The 20,060-nt window shown below is 33.9% G+C and overlaps 1 long non-coding RNA gene across 1 annotated transcript; it reads left to right on the forward strand.

Moving 5' to 3' along the window:
• Positions 1–19,021: 19,021 nt before the first annotated feature.
• Positions 19,022–19,887, forward strand: LOC138137297 (uncharacterized). Its single transcript, XR_011161682.1, has 3 exons — positions 19,022–19,338; positions 19,396–19,509; positions 19,569–19,887. It is a non-coding gene; the product is annotated as an uncharacterized lncRNA (long non-coding RNA).
• Positions 19,888–20,060: the final 173 nt, after the last annotated feature.

Raw genomic sequence — 20,060 nt, forward strand, 5'->3', positions numbered from 1 at the left:
TATCCCCCTCGTGCAAAATTTTAATATTGGCAATTTTTTTGCTAATGTACTCAAACATCCATAAATTATTCGGTCAGAAGACCAATTATTATCAAATAAAAGCCCTCGACTTCAGTTCGTGCTCTTATTTGCTAATAGTTGGTCTTCTGACCTCATTTATGGATGTTTCCGTTCATTAGCAAAAAAATTTCCGATAAAAAATTTTGCACTTGGAATATAATGGCTCATATGCATAAACCATTAGGAAATGCTTTTACTTGTATTAGTAAGAGCTAGAAATACATGGACTCTATTAGATAGAAAAAGACCAATATATAGTATAAGCAAATGCTTATTCTTATTCATACTACCCAATATGTGAAAAAAATAAAAAGTAGATCTCGTGTTCAAAAATTAATATATTTTAAGACTTATCAACTTATTATGTCAGGACTATGGAACTGGTGTTCGTTAAAAAAGCACTAGACACGTTGAAAGTTACAATATTCTTGACATAGATATCTCATCACGATGTCGTCATAATCTTGAGGAAAAGAATAAAAAATAGCTGAAGGTATGTACAGTTGGCTTCAAAAAAAAACGGGAAATGAAATTTGACCTAATGTGAACTGAAAATTTAATTTGTCAATTTATGTCAATTTGTGTCCGTTTGACAGTAGTATTTCTGACACATAAGTGCAGTTTTTTAACCTAAATTCTAAAAGGCCGTTTCAAACTATAAAAATTTAATAAAATCTGACAGAACTTTTTCTGACAGTTCCCGTTTTTTTTGAAGCCAACCGTACTATCAACGAAATTTTGAATAAATCAGCTGTTCTACCAGAGCGACCTTCTTTAGCAGAATAATACCATTTTATGATACTTATTCGCTGCTCAGTATTGAAATTCATAATTTTAAATTGGCAGTGACATTGACAATAATTGTTAAACATAGTGACAATTGCACGAAATATTGAATTCGATGTTGCCATTTAATTAAATACATTTTCTTGATCCTCAATTTTTTTGTAAAAACAGCGACATCTCTTGGCAATATGGAGAAAAGTGACTTCAATTTTCGTAGCCACTTTGTATAAAGTCATCGCCACACAGACATCGCTCTCTATTTAGCAAGTGCAGTTGGTTGCAAAAAAAACCGGAAACTGTCAGAATAAAATTTACACATTTTCACATAGTTTTTTCTTACGAGAGATAGGTTAGAATTAACGTTAAAATTCAATGACATTTTTTAAAATTATTTGATAGGTATTGTCAAGTAGACAATTAATTGACAAATGGACAACACCAAACTTACATTAGGAAATTTTTCTTTTCCCGTTTTTTTTTGCAACCAACTGTACTGTGACTTCTTAAAAATTAACACAAACATAAATTATAAATTGATAAAAAAACTTACAGAATCGGACCCACGACCATTTGAGAAATGTTTCTCTAAAAGTACAACAATTCGTTTTCTTCCGTATATTGCTTTCTTCCTACATTCTCGAATAAACTTGGTCATTTTCAATAATAAATCGCTGCGAAGGTGTTGATTTTCGATTGCAAAATTCAAAGGGTATGCGCGATTGTTGACATCGATCTTATTCAGATCTAATCCACTTTCTAGGAATAATTTTACAGCAAAACAATTGCCATTGTAAACAGCGTAGTGAAGAAACGTTACATACTTAGCAGACATCAACTGATCCTCCGCTGTAGCATCGAACAGTATCTTCACCAAGTCATCTGATTCAGAACGTGTTACAGCATAATCTAGAGCAGTTTTTTGTATCTTATCTCGCTTGTTGGTGTCAACACCGTGACTTAACAACAACTTAATCACCTCAACATCAGGGGAGTGTCCTTTTTCGAAGACTGCATGTAACACAGTCTTTCCGAGATAACAAACAGCATTAATATCAGCACCGTGATCAAGTAGCACCTTTATACAATCGTAATTTCCCATGAAAACGACCTCGTGAAATACACTTATGTTTTGTTTATCTTTAGCGTTTACCTCCGCATTATTTTTTAGTAAAATTACCAAAGCATCGTAATGGCATTTGCTGCAACTAAGATGTAACGGAGTTTGTCCATTCTTAAGTCTGGCGTTCACATTTATCCCTTTATCTATCAAGACTTTTACTATTCTCATATTCACATTAGAATTTTGAAGAGCAAAATGTAGTGCGTTCTGTGCATCCTTATCAGTCGCATTAATATTTGCTCCTTTTTCCAGTAAGAATTTAACGATCACGTCGTCATCAAGTTCAGAAGCGAAATGCAAAGCGGTTCTCTTGCATATACATTGTTCATTTACATCTAAACCGCATTCTATTAACGTTGTCATCACTTTTATGCTTTCCTCTATTAAATTTTCTCCAAATTTGTTACTATTTTTATTGCTTTCAATGGCCACGTGCAACAGTGTCAAATCCCACATTCCAATTTTCGTCGATAGAGCTTTTGAGTCATTTCTGATGGTAGCACGCAATACATTTGGATAACCCATCTCTGACGAATAATATGCAAGTTTGGCAGTGTCATAGCGTTCGAATAATTTTTCAAGGCTTATCGAGTCTCCAAATCTTTCTAAAATTTTTTCTACAGCGAACAAGTTGCGGAGTCGAATAGCGTAGTCAAGACAGTCCCATCGCAAGACTTTGTCCTTTTGAAATACATCATATTGTGACAACATTTTGAATATTTCTCTGTACTGTCTAGAGACTCCTTTGATCTTATTTTCAGTATATTTCTTTTTGTAAGAGCAAGACAACCTGTCTCCTGTCTTCCTCACACAAGGATATTCAAAGCCATAAGCGCACAACAAGTGAAGTGGACTCCGACCACCTTCATCTTTCATTTCACACTTATCCAAATGCTTTAAAATTAAATCAGCATTTCTATAGATTACAGCCAAATGAAGTACACTATTTTCTGCCAACATAATATCGAATATAAACTTCAGATTTTGATTTTTTTTGGTAAACAAGTCATCTTGCAGCAGCGAAACTTTGTCCAGATTGTTCCTCAGCCACGCACACGCAAAATACTCTGCGTAAGATTGATGGTTGAAGATGACTTGATTGTCGTCGGTCACTCCACTAACTATTCCAAACGGATCGCCGGTTTTTAATTTTTCCAAAAAGTTTTGACCCTTTCCCAAATTGATCTTTAACTTGTCGAAAGTTGTGGTGTCCAGACAAGACTTCAGTGCTGGCAATTCGTATTGTTCCAAATACAGATCAAAGTCAAATCCGATCTGGTCCTCGTGTTCGTGCACTCCCACTTTTCGAAGTTGATGCACCTTCTTTCCTTGAAAAAATATTTTATACATTTTGGTCAACATAAAAATTTCTTGATCGGGTTTTCTCAATAAATTTTTATTGTCGCGAAAATTTTCTGTAACCATGAACAGTTGTAAAGGAATTCCTAACAAATATCGACTGTTAACGATATGCACACTTGCGTATATTTTATTGGAAATTTCAACAACTTCTTCCTTTTGGTACAAATCCTGAAGACGCTTTTGTATGTATTCCTTCTGCTGCTCTTCTGTCAGCTCTTCAATTTTTATGGGAAATATGTTTAGGCTTCGCGACACTGTTTGCTCCAAATTTTCACGTGAAGTAATCCACACGTGATGACCCAACGAAGAGATGTGCTTAATGAAATCCAAAGCGATCTGAAGACAGTCACTATCTATTTCGTCCAATCCGTCGAGAAAAAAATATATTCTTTTATTTTGTAAAAGCATCGAACGAATCTTAACCACCAATGGATCGTTCTCATCTTGAAGAAAATGGTGCAATATTTCATCGTGGACACATTTCTTCTTAAAGACTCTTTGGTGATTGATCAATCCAGTAACTAGAGGGACAGATGCTTCTCAAGCGAGACACTAGGATGCTCTTACCCATTCCGGGTGGTGAACAAATGACATTCAGAGGATGGTCGAGATATGTGAAAATTTCCATTTCATCGATACGTCCCCCTTCAGATTTCATCGTTTCCAATGAAAATATGTTTTTCTTACTTAAAACCGAAGTACAACTTTTGTCGTCGAAAACTTGGAATAAATGCACGTTCCTCTCGGTCTTTTCACAAATGTCAACGAATTGAACCTGCGGCCATTTATTACTCGTCAACAAAACATCACATTTCTTTCTCTCTTCCAAGTACTCGTCAAGCTCCATCACGTGCAAATCCAACTGTCGAATTGCTTTATTCCAAAGTTGAGAAACGTTACAAATGATTAGGAGCGAATGTGTTTTCTTACAAAACCTTGACATTTTCTTTATGTCTAAACTAATCGTAGAAACACTTCTGGGAATGTAAGTTTTATCAAACACCTCCTCCTGCTTTCTACCGATTTGAATCACTTCTTGTGTCATTTTAATTAGTTCTGTAGTTTCAATAGTTCTACCATTTTCTTGATCAAAGTTGAGTAATTGGTCCAAAAAAATTGGTGGTCGACCTTGAAGAGACACCTCAAAATGTTTAATGATATCTGTGTAGACACCTTCATTTGGTAAATCGGAAAGATCTTGGAAAATATTCCACCCCGGAAATTCTCCTTTTGTTGCGTTTCCCAATAATACCACTTTTTTCTTTTCAACTTTCTCGAGGAGTCTGATCGCGTTGTTAACTTGTTCTTGATGACATTCTTCCACTTTCACAATCAAGGGAACTTTGTTTAGATGCCACAATACTTTACTTCTATCCTTTGAAGGTAAATCCTCAATCCCCTTAGGACGCAATTCATATTTCAGCGATGTCAAACTGATTTCATGGTCACTTGCTGTCTCGTTCCAGATGTTAGCGACAACCTCTTCATTTGTATCGCTAACAATCGTCATGTCAAATTTCATTATTGCTTCTCGAAGAAAGTTTGATTTTTCGTTGCACTTTCTGTCCGATATCGTCTGTATAAAAGGCGTAAGTGCTAACTCAGCCAATTTTGCTACCACGTCATATTTAGTCAGGATAAAGTTACCAGACCACCACGTTTCCATGAACTGGATAAAACTTGAAGAGTAAGTAGCATCGTTAATTCCATACTCTTCTCCCAACATAGGGTTGATTAACGACTCTGCTCCTGTCGTGTTAGTTTGATGGGCAAAAAAATAAAAACGTTTCAAATAATCATCAAGACCTTCATCTAGCCTACTACTCTGATTTAATTCAAACTGAAAAACTCTTGCTCCCTCCTTCTTAGAGCTGATTATTTTTCTACTCATTAGCAGAAGTTTTTTAGTATCTAAGTCTTGCAGTTCCCTCACAACAACCTCTTCCTCTTTTTTGTCTTTATTTTTTTTGTTTTCAATTTGCAGAAAAAAATTTGAATTACTCTCGATGCTTGTCGGTAAATTCGTGTATAAAATAAGACTGACATTTTCAGTGTTTTCAAATTTTTGAATAGATTTTACATACTTCAGTAAGCTGAAGTCGCCATTTTTCGCCGCAAGCTTTTCGCTGGTAACATATTTCGTTTTCTTAGAATGTTTCAGTTGCAAGAGAAACGTGTGCGATTGTCCATCCACAAAAGTCACTTTTAGGGCCACATCGTCAAAGTCTCCACAATCGTCACTGTTGGTTTTCATCTCGAAATCTGCCACAATATCACTTGTGATGAATTTCAAAGCGAACAGAGCGCACATCAGTTTTTCATAGTCTTTGCCGAGATCTGTGCTTCCAGCTCTTTTTTTGTAAGTATCAAATCGGAGCTGACTTGAAGAATCAAAGGACTTCTTCTTAGTTGCAAACTGAAGATTAAATGAAAATGTCACAATTTTTAAATAAGTTGCATAATTATATCGAGCAATCCATTGAATTTGTTATTAAAATTGGCGCTCGAACTGAAGCCGCAGGTCTTTTAGAATCGATACACTTATTTGTGTATAGATTAATGTTACAAAATGCTATCAGTGGAGTCAAACGAAAGGCCCGTTTGTGCTTAGAACAAAATGGTGAACACTTTCAGCATCTGTTGTAACATTGTTTGATAAAATATACATTACCATTGTAATTTTTCTCTTAATCCCTCGAATCCTTAATTCGCCATTTTCTGTTTTACAGTTGTCATTAAATGTGACGTTTGCCGCGATAGTTCAAAATTAGACATGCGTTGACAGTTCCAGCGCCAACTCTAATAACAAATTCAATGGATCGCACGATATTTACAAAATTGAGGTGAACTGAATTCCTTTTTTTGATCTATTTATATTGTGCAGTTGCATGACTCTATAATTTCTGTAATTGCCTGTTGTTAATACCTAAGTAGAGCACTTAAGACTTCTTGTTACCTCTTCTCAGCTATACAGGGTGTTTTCGAAGTTGAGGCGTTCCTTTTAACATGTGATAATATGCGTTGTTCTAAAGAGTTTTAGCCAAAATCACCTTAGTAAAATGTGTACGACAATGAAGATACAATAAGTTAATTTTTTTGAAATTTTTGAAGCCGGTCCTGCTCAAATTTGCGCTGATTTGTTAGAAATTGGAATTGACAAAAAAAAAATCAAATAAGCATGGACGTTAATTAAAAATACTGTCAGAGTTTTATTTAATTAGTCGAAATGGCTTTATTATTAGGAAAATAATGAGCTCACAGATATGTTGCAAACGTATGGGCAATGTTATCACGTTATCAGAATGCAGCTGCGGCGCGGCGTCCAGAGAGTACTGCAGAGCGGTTTCCGAAAAGACACCATCCTGGGCCAGGTTAGTTATTAATCTAGTACAGCGGAGACATGGACAGGACTGGACTCAAAATATTTAGAAAACAATAAAAATATACAATCAATTATCTCCGTTAATACAAACATTTTACTAAGAAGATTTAGGCTAAAATTCTTAAGAGTAATGTGTAGTACCTCGTGTTATAAGGAACACCTCAACTTCGAAAACACCCTGTATAGTAAAATAACTTTTTTATTCGAAGGAACAATTACTTTATATTAGTTAATCCCATGGTGTTAAGTTCTTTGATTTTTGAAAAAGGGTCTATTCCTTAAGGAATTAATTAAAAATTGCACTCACATCCTTTAAAATACTCGCTCGTACCTCGCTCGTATTTTAAACTCATTCGTGCAATAAAAGATAACTTTTTACACTTATATCTTAAATAACTATTAAAAGAATAGTAATTTTTCTTTAAAATTAATTCTGCTAGTAAGGAAACGACATGACATTGCTGTCATCTCTTCATGATCATTTTGCTACCAAGGACTTTTAAGAACCACTTCAGAAAATAATACAAGTCATTTTATAAGACAAAAGGAATTCTTTAAATGTTAACGTTACAGGCACAATTCATTTAACTTAACTTATTTATCCAACTTCAACTTGTTTTCGCTATAACATAAAATTAAATATATCTTACTCCTTTCTGCTTTTCATGGTTAGCACTCTTCCTCCAAAAGTTTGGAGCCTTCTCAGTACGCTCGTAATTTGTACTGCTGCAGGGAGACCCTTGTTCCTTCATTTGTTTAGTACCTCTTTTCTGCAACTTATTTGATTTGTGCAACTTCCACTTCTTTTTCGCTCTCATCCAAATTTTAAAATAACATAATTTGAAACACATCTTACCGTAGACGTTTCTTTTTGTTTTTTATGAGTAGCACTGTTCCTCGAAAGGTTTGGCGCTTCCTCAGTATGCTTATAAGTTCTACTACTGCAAGGAGAATATTGTTCCTTCACTTGTCTGGCGCATCCTCTCTACAACGTAATTGATTGATACAACTTCAACTTCTTTTTCGCTCTCACCCAAATTTTAAGATAACATAAATTTAAACACATCTTACCGTGGAAGCTGCTTTTTGTTTTTCATTAGTAGCTCTCATCCTCCAAAAGTTTGGAGCTTCCTCAGTATGTTCATAATTTGTACTGCTGCAAGGAGAATCTTGTTCCTTCACTTGTTTGGTGTATCTTCTCTGCAACGTAATTTATTTGTGCACCTTCAACTTTGTTTCCGCTTTCACCCAAATTTTAAGATAACATAAACTTAAACATAATTATATTACCGTAGAAACTCCTTTCTGCTTCTTACGGGTAGGACTCTTCCCCCGAAAGTTTGGAGTTTCCTCAGTATGCTCATAATTTGTACTTGTGCAGGGAGAATCTTGTCCCTTGACTTGTTTAGTACACTTACTCTGCAACTTAATTTATTTGTGCACCTCCAACTTTGTTTTCGCTGTCACCCAAATTTAGAAGAGAATCGCCCTCAAATGTCACATGATTTATATTGACAAATCACAACTCCGAATTGTTTGAATAGCAACCAATCACAATTTAATTAAGGGCAATTATATCGGAAATTTTCCCTAGGGAAAAATTTTTTCGGGCGATTCTCTTCCGAATATACCTCGGGACAGATATATATCGCCGGAAATTTTTTCTTGCAGTCCAACACTCGTGTTTGTCGCTCAAAATTACCCTCGGGCTGAAGCCCTCGTGTAATTTTCTTGCGGCAAACACTCGTCTGTCAGGACTGCTCGAAAAAATTTCCGGCAATATATCTGTCCCTTGGTATATTATATATGAGAATCGCCCTCAAATGTCACATGATTTATATTGACAAATCACAACTCCGAATTATTTGAATAGCAAACAATCACAATTTAATTAAGCGGAAATTTTCCCTAGGGAAAATTTCCGATATAATTTACCTAGGGAAAAGTTTTTTCGGGCGATTCTCTTCCGAATATACCTCGGGACAGATACAGGGTGTCCCAAAAATGGCGTACTAACGGTGCACTACGGTGTAGAAGAGACTACCGCAAACGTCAGAAAAATGTTTAAAAAATTCTATTGGACTTATTTACTGATTTGGCGGTCCTTGAAAGTGGCACTTAACAGGAAAATTATTTTGAAATATATGTATTAAATTGTCATGACAGCTACCTCTAATCGTACATATTATCACAAAGTACAGGATTACTCACTATCAATAGCTAATCCAGCACAATAGTGAATTTAGAAGCTTTGGAAATCGAAAAAAATATTTTAAATCCACTACGGTAACATTGCAAGGTAATGATGTACGAGTACATCTTTGTTTACATTGTATTATCGTTAACAATAAAAATAATAATAATTAATTTTTTTGTCTAAAAATTTTTTTTCATATTTTTTTCGTGTACATTTAAACATCCTGGATACGGTAGTAAGTCGTTAGTACGACATTTTTGGAACACCTTGTATATATCGCCAGAAATTTTTTCTTCCAACACTCGTGTTTGTCGCTCAAAATTACCCTTAGGCTGGCGCCCTCGTGTAATTTTCTTGCAACAAACACTCGTGTGTTAGGACTGCTCGAAAAAATTTCCGGCGCAATATCTGTCCCTTGGTATACCTATTATATATGATAACAGAAATTTAAGTAAATCTTACCGTAGAAATTCCTTTCTGCTTTTCATGAGTAGCACCCTTCCTCGAAAAGTTTGGAGCTTCCTCAGTACGCTCACAAATTGTACTACTGCAGGGAGAATCTTGTCCCTTCACTTGTTTAGTACATTTACTCTGCAACTTGTCTTTGTTCTCACAGTTTTGCTCCACTTCGTTAAATTTTTTATTAGAGTTATCTTTATTGTTCATGTTTGTGGTTCCGTATTTTTAATAACTTTCTCCAATGCTCGTTTAGTGTGTTTTGATCTGAAAAAAAAAACTCTAAACCTAATCTAAAAATTCATTAATTTTTCAACTAATCAATGACAATTTTGTTATTTGTCTCTGTTCTCTTTGAACCAAAAAAATTGAGTACCACTTATTCGCATAATATAACAAAATTATATTAATTTTTATTATTATTATATTATTACCTAACGAGGTCGTAAAGTCGAGGCGTAGATATTGATAACTACATCGAGACTGTAATACTACTTTACTCCCGTGTGACGTACAAAATTTTATATGCTACTTTTAGAAATTATCCCGATAACAATACTGCGCCGTTTGGATTCCACTTTAGATACGTATAATCCATAATAAATAAGATATGATATCTTCTGACATGGATAAATCAGCTTTTATACTTTTGTAACTTTTTAATATCATTACTTAAAAGGGTTAAAGAACAAATATGTATATTAAATATATTTTGGGATGTGAAAATAGATTTTTTGTAATTTGCCTCCATTTTGATTCTCTAATAGACATATTAACGAACGCGACGTCATCATCTGCGATGTCATTATGGCCATTAATTCACGGAACATTTTACGAAAATGTTTAGGTTGGCAAAGCTTGATGGGGAATTATCTTGTCATGCACGTCAGTTTAAATTAGAAAATGCATCAAGAACAGGAAATGTCCACTGGAAAATTTGACCATATTTTTAGTAATTTCACGTACTTAAGGGGGCGTAATTTAAGATCATCAGCATATGCTGAATAACCAGTTTGTTGTGACCGTAACAAATCAGACGTATAAGCAAGGAATAATATTGGACCTAAAACTGAACCTTGGGGAACGCCGCTGGCAACATTCTTTTCTAAAGATAGATTACTACCAACACGAACCACAAATGTTCTCGCCGACAGAAACGCTTTTATCTATTCGACGCATCTACCCCTCACACTAAGAGCTTGCAATTTGTGGAGCAACAGGATGTTTCAAACGCCTTGCTAAAATGTAAGTATACCATATAAAGAGAGCCTTTTTGATCCAAGATCTTAGTCCAACTATTAAGTGAAGATACAAAATTAGTGATAACGGATCGATTAGGCAGGAATCCGTGCTGGTAAGTTGGAATATGACTGTTATCATGAAAATGCTGAAGCAATTACTATTCTTTCCGGTAACTTACAAACTAGGCAAGTCATGCTAATGGGGCGATAGTTACTGACATCGAGTTTGTCACCTTTTTTGAAAATTGGAGTAACTATAGCTTGTCGCCACAGCTTGGGAAGTCTACGACTGAGAAATGACGTCTGCAGTATTTTTGTTAATGGTTCCGAAATTTGGTCGCAGTTTGTTTTTAAAACTTTAGAAAGTAATTTATCTGGGACAGGAGCTACATTTTCAGACAAGTTGTGTCAGTTAATAAATTCTTTTATTTGAAACTACTGATATTAGGCAGCAATACAGTTGAGCCTGATGAGTAGGCAGATACATTTGACGATTCTGAAAAATTAGAGCACAAGACGTTATTGTCTTTGTTTCGAATGATAGGTATAGCTACTTTTGAGGAGGTATGTTTTCGAACGTACAAATAAAATTATTGAGGTTTTTTGAGAAGTTTAGCTTCGTATTTACTTCTTTCATTTCTTATTTCAAAGCTCAAATTGTTTGAAAATTTTCGGTGCACATTATAATAATTTTTATTCTTACTTTTTTTAACTTTATTCCAGAGTTTTTTTTTTAATTTACTTTGTTAAGCAGGTCGTTTGTAATCCAAGGATTCATAAATAAACGTTTTCTTACTACTGATTTTGTGTTTTTGGTAGTTAAACTGTTAACCGTATTTAGGAAAAGATTCCATTGTTCCTCGACGTCAGCTGAATTGTATAAAATCCTCCAGTCCGTTAAATCAAGACATTTAGAAAGCGATGTGTAGTCAGTAAAATAGTATAAAGTAGTATAAACAAAAGACGCAATATTACATTTAGAGTAAAGAATAACCTGCAAATCTATTTCAATTGTGCAATGATCAGATAAACCGATGGGATTAGAGATGTTGAGATTAGAGATAAGATTACAATCTGATATTAAGACAAGGTCTAAAAGAGAGGATTTTTGGTTATGCCTAAATCGTGTAAAGTCTGAAACAGCTTGATAAATATTGTTATTATTGAACATATCAGTAAAAAGAGAATCAGAAAAAGAGCTAGAGGAGTAACAGTCTGCTTTCCATTGGATACCGGGATAATTAAAATCTCCAACAATTATTATTAAATTTGAGAAGTTATTAAATTGATCTTCTACAACGTTGATTAATTTACGATCATTTTCAGTTGAGTTTGAAGAGGCGTTTAGTGGAGCTCTGTAAACGCATGCAATTACAAAAGAAAATAAATTACTAGAAAATTTAATCCAGAGTGCGTCATACGGTTCAACTGATATATCTAAAACAGTTATCTGAAACATATTTTTTATGAAATTTTCATTTACGTATACAGGCTGATTCACGTAGCCCGTTCATTAGAAACTTTTTGATTTCCCAAAATCACATTAATATGACAATATAATTCATGTATCACGTGATCATGAATGATCCAATGAAAACGCGTAAAGTCCTTAGTTGCATGGCTAATGATTAATCATCGATGATATTAAATTCGTGAAATTGGAGCAGAACATTTCACTCGTCCTTCGGACTCGTGAAATCTCCAGCTCAATTTCACTCATAATATCATCGATAATAATCATACCACTAGTTATATTATAGCCGAAAATTTGGTAGTTGACTATAATCGACTACTCCAAGTTCAAATGAAATATTTTCAAAATGGCGGCACTTCCGGAAATACCGGAAATCGATGCCATCTTTGTTTTTTTAAATAGAAAGGCCCCATTTTGACTTCACATTTCGATTCTACGTTAAATTTTAAAAATTTGAGTTTAGTACGTCTTTTTGTCAATACTTATCTGTCATCGTTTTTGACCTATGTCATCTTTTTTGCAAAAAAGTGAGTTTGCAGGGCTTCATTAAAATTTATAATTCCTGAACCATCAGAAATAAAGAATTTATTTTTACTTTACTGACTTGCCAAAGATTTGGCCGCTTTTTTGCGCTATCAACGACATTTTTTTAATGTTTCATACGCCTACTGCAATTTTTTAAAATTGATAATCAAAAAATGTCGAAAACTTTATGGCAACTACCGTTTCTGATACTAGATATAAATGTAAAATTTAATTTTAAGGCCACTTGGAGTAATCGATTATAGCATTGACTATAAAAACATTAAGACCTGCAACCCAGTGGCATAAAATGTCCACATAGGTTCTGAATCCGTAAAGAGAATTTGGAAGGGAACGCGCGCCCGTCCCCTCTCAATTTCCGTTCGGGCATGTTCGGATTATTGGCCAGCCGTGGAATATCATCAGTGCTAGTGGAGTAAAATCACATATCTAGCTCGCTTATTTCTGAGGGTAGGTGATTCCAAGGTATAACTAAATGAGACCTATACTATCTTGTAGAGGACATTTTGGGGTATAAGGAATGGTCATCTACAACTTTTTTTAATAGGACCGAACTTTGAAAACGGCCTTTATACGTAGTTGAGGTGTAGTCCGAAAAACTACGTTTCTCGTAACATTTAACGTTGTGTTAATTCAACCATTGAAGCTATAATTATGATTTTCTGTATATTTGTAGTAAAAAGTACAGCGCTTCCAATAGTAAATCGGAAATTTCGCAAATATCGATAGTTTTGAAAAAAATAATTAATAAATTTAGATTAATCAAAAATGCGCATCGTAAACTTCACTCTGCTGGGACCTATGTGAAATGTTGAAAATTTCGATACACATGCAGCGAGTCAAATGTAATTAAGATATTGTAAAAGTTAAAAAAAAAAGAATAAAGTCAGTAGCCCGTATACTTTTTGAGAAAATATTTTTTTTATTCGACGAACGAACGCGCCGGACGTCTCCTGGCAGGCAGATATAACCCGGCACGCGTATTTAGTCGTCTATCGATGTAGGGATTGTAGCAGTCTAATAGTATATTATACGCCAAGGTAGAGAAGACATTTTTTTAAGCCGAGGTAGTTTAATAAAGAATAAAGAAGCGAGGCTTAAAATTGTCTTCTCTAGCGTGGTGTATATACTATTTTTTTCACTACTAGATACGTTAAAACCCTTTCTGATAATAATTATTAATCAAATTATTTTGTCTGATGCGACGATCCGAGTTCTCATTTTTCAACGGTTGCTATGAAAATTGAAAATCGTCTGTCTACGTTAACCAATAAAATCAAAGAAAATCTTTCGTTGCTAAGTGACGGCTGTTCATTATTGACCTTGGTTAATAATGAAAATTATTATTAACCAAGGGAGAGAAATTCTACTTCTGGGGTCGGTTCGAGAGTCAATAATGACGCCTTCTGAGACTAGTAGTGAAAAAAAAAACAATAATTGTAAAATTTTGAGTAGGTAAATTTTTTGTATTTTTGCTAAAATTTAAATATTTTAAATGCTTTCTTCGTCATCTTCATTCTCATATACCTACCTAAACAAGAAAGTCAAGAAGCATTGTTGTGACATTTTTTGCAAGAACAATCGGCAACATTTTAAGCCTTCCTTCATGCACCTGCATTTATTATTTTGGCATCATTGGTCTGTGCAAAAAATGTTCATCAGTTTTCTAATGCCATTAGGTATGGGATCCATTGTAGGTAAAACAGGTTGTAAAATGCCCTTATTTAGATTGGGAAATTTTAAATTGTATTAAATTAACCCAACACTAGAAAACGCACTAGATTACATTAATTAGAGCATAAGTTCATGACAAAAATGTTATAAACTGCTAGAAGGATAAATTTCAAATTTTACATCCGTTGGCTACTTCTTGCTCTACGTAGAATTTAATGAATTTTATGTCAACCAATCTCGTTGGACAAACTATACATGACTACACAACGATATACGTAATTGATAAATGCATCTAAAATTTGAGTGAAGTATGTACGGTCGGTGGACAAATAAAACTGGGACACTTAAAATTTAATCTATGTAAATCAGACCATTGAATTGTCAATATATTTGTCAGTATCTACAGAATATGTCATACGAAAGTTAACCTATTTGTGACAAAGCCGTATTTAAACGATGCAAATTTGTAAATTTTGACTTATGTGATGGTCATTTTTGTCCCAGTTTTATTTGTCCACCGACTGTACTATGGCGGCCAAAAAATTTTGGCCGTCACTTTCTTGACATTCAAGTAAAGTGTAAATAAACCTTTAGGCATCGTAACCCCACTTTCAATTCTTGTCATTTTGACAATCAATTTAAACTGTTTGAAGCTCAGATATTCCAAAAATCCGACATGAATAAACAAAATTGGAGCAATCGTACATAGATAACCTGAGGTAAACGTTCTGTGTAGTAGAAATGACAAAATAATTTTGAGTTTTGAAATTTACCACCCAAAAAATAACGTTCATAATCAAGACAGTAATCATGATGACAATAAAGTACGGATTACAATTTTTTTTTTTTGAATTGACAGACAATGACGGCCAAAATTTTTTGGCCGGCATAGTACATAATAATAATAATTTTTTAATGTTAATACCTTAGCACATGTTGACCGAAAGCATCATCTGTTGGTGGCAATTTTTTAGCAGACATATTGGAGGTTGTAGTCAGCTTATACCTCAGTTGGTTTAATATGTTAATGGTCTCAGTTTTATTTTTTTAAAAAGCCAGTGCGATTTTAGTAGAAATTTTAACAGCCTCGGTCATAGACATCGAGTTTAACTTCCCTAACTCTTGAAATGTTTCTAGATTTTTCAGAAGGACATTGTATGCTGTTTTTTTTGCCGATTTTAAAACGTTAAAAAATGCATCGCTGGTAGCTACGTCCACTGATAGAATGCATTTTTTTAAATATCCTTAGATAACAAAATCCCCAAACCATAACATTAAAATATTAAGAGAGTATCATAGATTGTGTTGGTAATATCTTGAAGCATTCGCGCCACTGATTCTCATTGGTTGTTATAAAACACACGCGAAATAGTTATTTATTTAACGAGTTCGTGTGTAATTTGGGCTTTTTTTGGTATGAGTGGGCCAGTCCACGAGTGCCAAAAAAGCGCAAATTACACAAGAACGAGTTGAATACAACGTTTTTTTGTTCGACGAGCCCCCGCAAAGGCTCCAAATGGTTGAAAATCTTTAAAATTAGCTTGACGGTTCGTTTTGACAAGTTGTCAAATTCATCAAAATTCGTTCACACAGGAGAAAATTCTCAAATTCTGACAGTGTCGAACAAAAAAATAAATTATATGACGTTTCAAATTTGAAATTGTCAGTGCTGTCAAGTGATTTAAGCATTTAGATTTGCGATTTTTCATCTTTAGAGCTTTGTTTTGCGTTCCTCTGGTTTTAAAAGTTATTAGTTTTGATCGTGTTGCTGTTTTGATCTCCTCCGTTGCGATTTTTGTTGATTTCTTTGAATTTGTGAAGTGAGTGCGTGCCTCAAGAATCTAGCATAATGAACACTTTAAGTGACATTACAAACATCGAAAATGATACAGAGGTAATTTTTGTTCATGCATTAAATATTAAATAATCTCTTGTTTGTTTTAGCCATTTCCGAAAAAAGTTGGATATTTTCATTTCTGTAGCCAGCTTTTTTCGGAAATTCGAAAATGTATTGTGCGTTGCATTTTTAAATCCATCGGGCACATTATCACTCTTGAAATACCCTGTATTAATAAAACCTAATATATTACTATTGGGGACAAAATACTTTGGTCGTCATTCTTCTGTCACTTCAAAACAAATTAATGTAAACCAAGCATTAACGTTAAGTCAATAGTGATGACAATTTCAAATTATTGACTTTTCTCTTGTCAAAAATATGGCACCTTCCACCCATTCACAAATTTAGAATCATCTCCCTTGTTTCTGGGGGATTGTCCATGGGCCAAATTGCCTTGTGGAAACATTTTCAATTTTTCCTCCTAGGAATATCTCCTTCAGTTGTCCATTTTTCGGTATTTAACATTTTGCAATGATGAGTTCGACAGTGACAGTGGTTGACAATAGTAAAAAATAAGGTTAACGGTCCTAATGCTTGCTTTACAACTTTATGTCAGTCAACTGACTTTGACGACCAAAATAATTTGTCCCCAATAGTACCCCTGCTATACTGAAGTTTTCTTTCATCTTTCCTAAGTGCAAACATACAGAATAATAACAAAACATCACGGTATACGGTATACGGGCTACTGACTTTATTCTTGTTTTAAAAACTTTTACAATACCTTAGTTATATTTGACTCGCTGCATGTGTATCGAAATTTTCAACATTTCACATAGGTCCCAGCAGAGTGAAGTTTACGATGCGCATTTTTGATTAATCTAAATTTATTAATTTTTTTTTTCAAAACTATCGATATTTGCGAAATTTTCGATTCACTATTGGAAGCGCTGTACTTTTTACTACAAATATACAGAAAATTATAATTATAGCTTCAATAGTTGAATTAACACAGCGTTAAATGTTACGAGAAACGTAGTTTCTCGGATTACACCTCAACTACGTATAAAGGCCGTTTTCAAAGTTCGGTCCTATTAAAAAAAGTTGTAGATGACCATTCCTTATACCCCAAAATGTCCTCTACAAGATAGTATAGGTCTCATTTAGTTATACCTTGGAGTCACTAAAAGTCATAATTTCAGTCCGATTTTACTCCAATATGCGTCTTGTAATAATTTCCTTACAATTTCTGTGAAAAGTGGCAGCCAGGAATTTGTATTTAGTGCTTGTTGAAAAAAAAACTGATGATTTTGGGATTTCAGTCTATGATAATATCTAATTACTTCACGTAAAAATTTCTAGAATAAAATAAGAAACAAATCGAATTGTAATGTATTTTTATTTAATAATATTTCGAGTATCTGTAGAACATCGTAAAATGAAGCTTCCATTTCACTGTAGAATTATTGAGACGACAAAATTCGAAGTTTATTTTTCGAATTATTATAATGTAATTTTTGAATTATATTTTTATGGAATCTGTTAATCATAATTTTCGAATTTTCCGGGCAACTTTTCTATTTTTTTTTTCTTTTTAAACCACCCCTGTATTAAAGCGAACAAAAGAAAAAAATAAATATTCAAATTGGTCAAGCCGTTTTTGAGTTTTAGCGAGACTAACGAACGGCGATTCATTTTTATATTATAGAATATTTGAGCGCCGAGCACATTACTAGAAATGCATCGTACGACGGTAGAAAGACAAATGAAAACGAATTCACGAGCGGAGCCGACAAAAACCAGGCGGATTTGCGTTGGTGTCGCCATCCCAGTGCCAGGCGGATTTTCGGGCGTATTTTGTTCCCATAAGGTTGCAAGTCTTAATGTTTTTATAGTCAATGATTATAGTCAACTACCAATTTTCATATTAATATGATTTGGGGAAATCAGAAAGTTTCTAATGAACGGGCTACGTGAATCAGCCTGTACACATACGCCTCCTCCTCTGCCATTTATTCTATCTTTTCGAAAAAGTTTGTAGTTGTTTAATACAATCATATTATTACTTATACAGGGTGTCCCCCAAAAAAAAAGACGAGTCCATAGCTCCCTTATTTATCGGAGGATTTTAATTATCTATACACCAAATTAAATGGTTGTTAATAGGCTACAAAACAGCTTAATAAATTCAAGTATAGCTCCAAGGACTTTAAGACTAAACTGTCAAATTTTTTTTTTCAAATGGGATTACATACTTTTTTTTAGTAATTCTGATAGAAATTTTAATTCTGAAAACAACAATGTATCAGAAGTATAACTTCACATAAAAAAAATAACAATAACTTTTGAAACAAATGACGAGCACCAAGCGAAAAGCTATCAAAATGCATTGCGTTACAATGTAATAATCAAATTAAGGTAGCTGGAAAAGCAAATGACAAATAATAATATGTGGGATTGCGCAGATATGCCGCCAATGTTTAGCGCAAAATGGAACATAGACGATAGTAGCGTTTTTTTACATTTTTTTTTCTGAATTTTTGGTATTTAAGTGTATACTTGTGATGCATTGTTGTTTTTAGAATAAAAATCTCTAACAGAACTACTAAAAAAAAAAAATGTAGTTCCATTTGAAAAAAAATATTTTGACAGTTTACCCTTGAAGCCCATGGGGCTATACTTGAATTTATTAGGCCATTTTGTAGCCTATCAACAACCATTTAATTTGGTGTACAGATAAATAACGGAGTTATGGACTCGTCTTCTTTTTTGGGGACACCTGTATCAGAATTAAGCCATGTTTCAGTCAAAGCAATTATATTAGGTTTAGAGTTAGCTATTTCCATTGAAAAATCATTAAACTTAGCCATGAGAGAAGCGATATTATAGTCTATTTTTTCCTGGTAGGCGCGTGCGTGCGCATTTAGAAAATCCTGCAACGGAATGCGACTTTCCTATTGGCTACTTTATTTTTCTACTTACACTAGAGAAATGTGCAATATTGCAGTGTTCTGTACTGTCAATCAGGTCCAAGCTGCCATTTTTGTTTCATCGTGTCTTAATTTTCCTTTCGTGTTTTGTGTGTGTTTTTTTGTTTATTTTGTGTTGGGTCCATTTATTTATTAAAAAAAAACAGTTCTTAGAGGTTAAGAAGTTCTTATATGTCAACAAGATGTGTCAATTTCGATCACCAAATAAACGGCGTAAGTTGGATTTATGCTAACAGCAAGTAACAGTTTTTTATTAATGCGTATTTATAGCAAATTTCTCACAAGCCGAGAAAGAAATGATCGTTAAAGTATTTCGTGGGATGTCCAAGGATTTTGCCGAGTTAACCAAGACGGCTCAAATGGAAAAAACTGCAGATTATACTGGTATTGTTTTCTGATTATTTTTTTTTGTTGTATCACAGCTTAATTACTTTGTGTTCAAGGTTGTGGATTTAGAACCATTCAACGATACTTGGCGGAAGAAAAGAAGTGTGGGCAATTACAGGCACCGAAAAAACCAGATAGGAAATGTATGATTCAATTGGATGAACATCAAAAATATCTCATTCGAAAAACAGTGCACTCATTTTTCTCTGCAAACAGAATTCCTTCAATTGATACTGTGTAAATTAAGCCTTTTCCTTTTCTCTTGCAAGATACATGGTCATTATAAATGATTGTAGTCGAAGCAGGCCATGTCCATGTTATGAAATTTTTGCCGCTTTCATGTGAACTGTCAATTTTTGTCGATGTCACTGTAATTATTTTTAGGTGATGATTATTTTATTTTATTTTATTTTATTTGAAATTAACGATTGAATCCAAAAGTATGGAGTTGTTTTGTACCCAATTTAACTCCTGTATGTATTAAATAAAAATAAAAAATGTACATTTAATATTTGTTATCAATTTTTCCACGAGTTTATTCATAAACT

Source organism: Tenebrio molitor, chromosome 8 (genome assembly GCF_963966145.1).
Source record: "Tenebrio molitor chromosome 8, icTenMoli1.1, whole genome shotgun sequence".
NCBI classification, from domain to species: domain Eukaryota; kingdom Metazoa; phylum Arthropoda; class Insecta; order Coleoptera; family Tenebrionidae; genus Tenebrio; species Tenebrio molitor.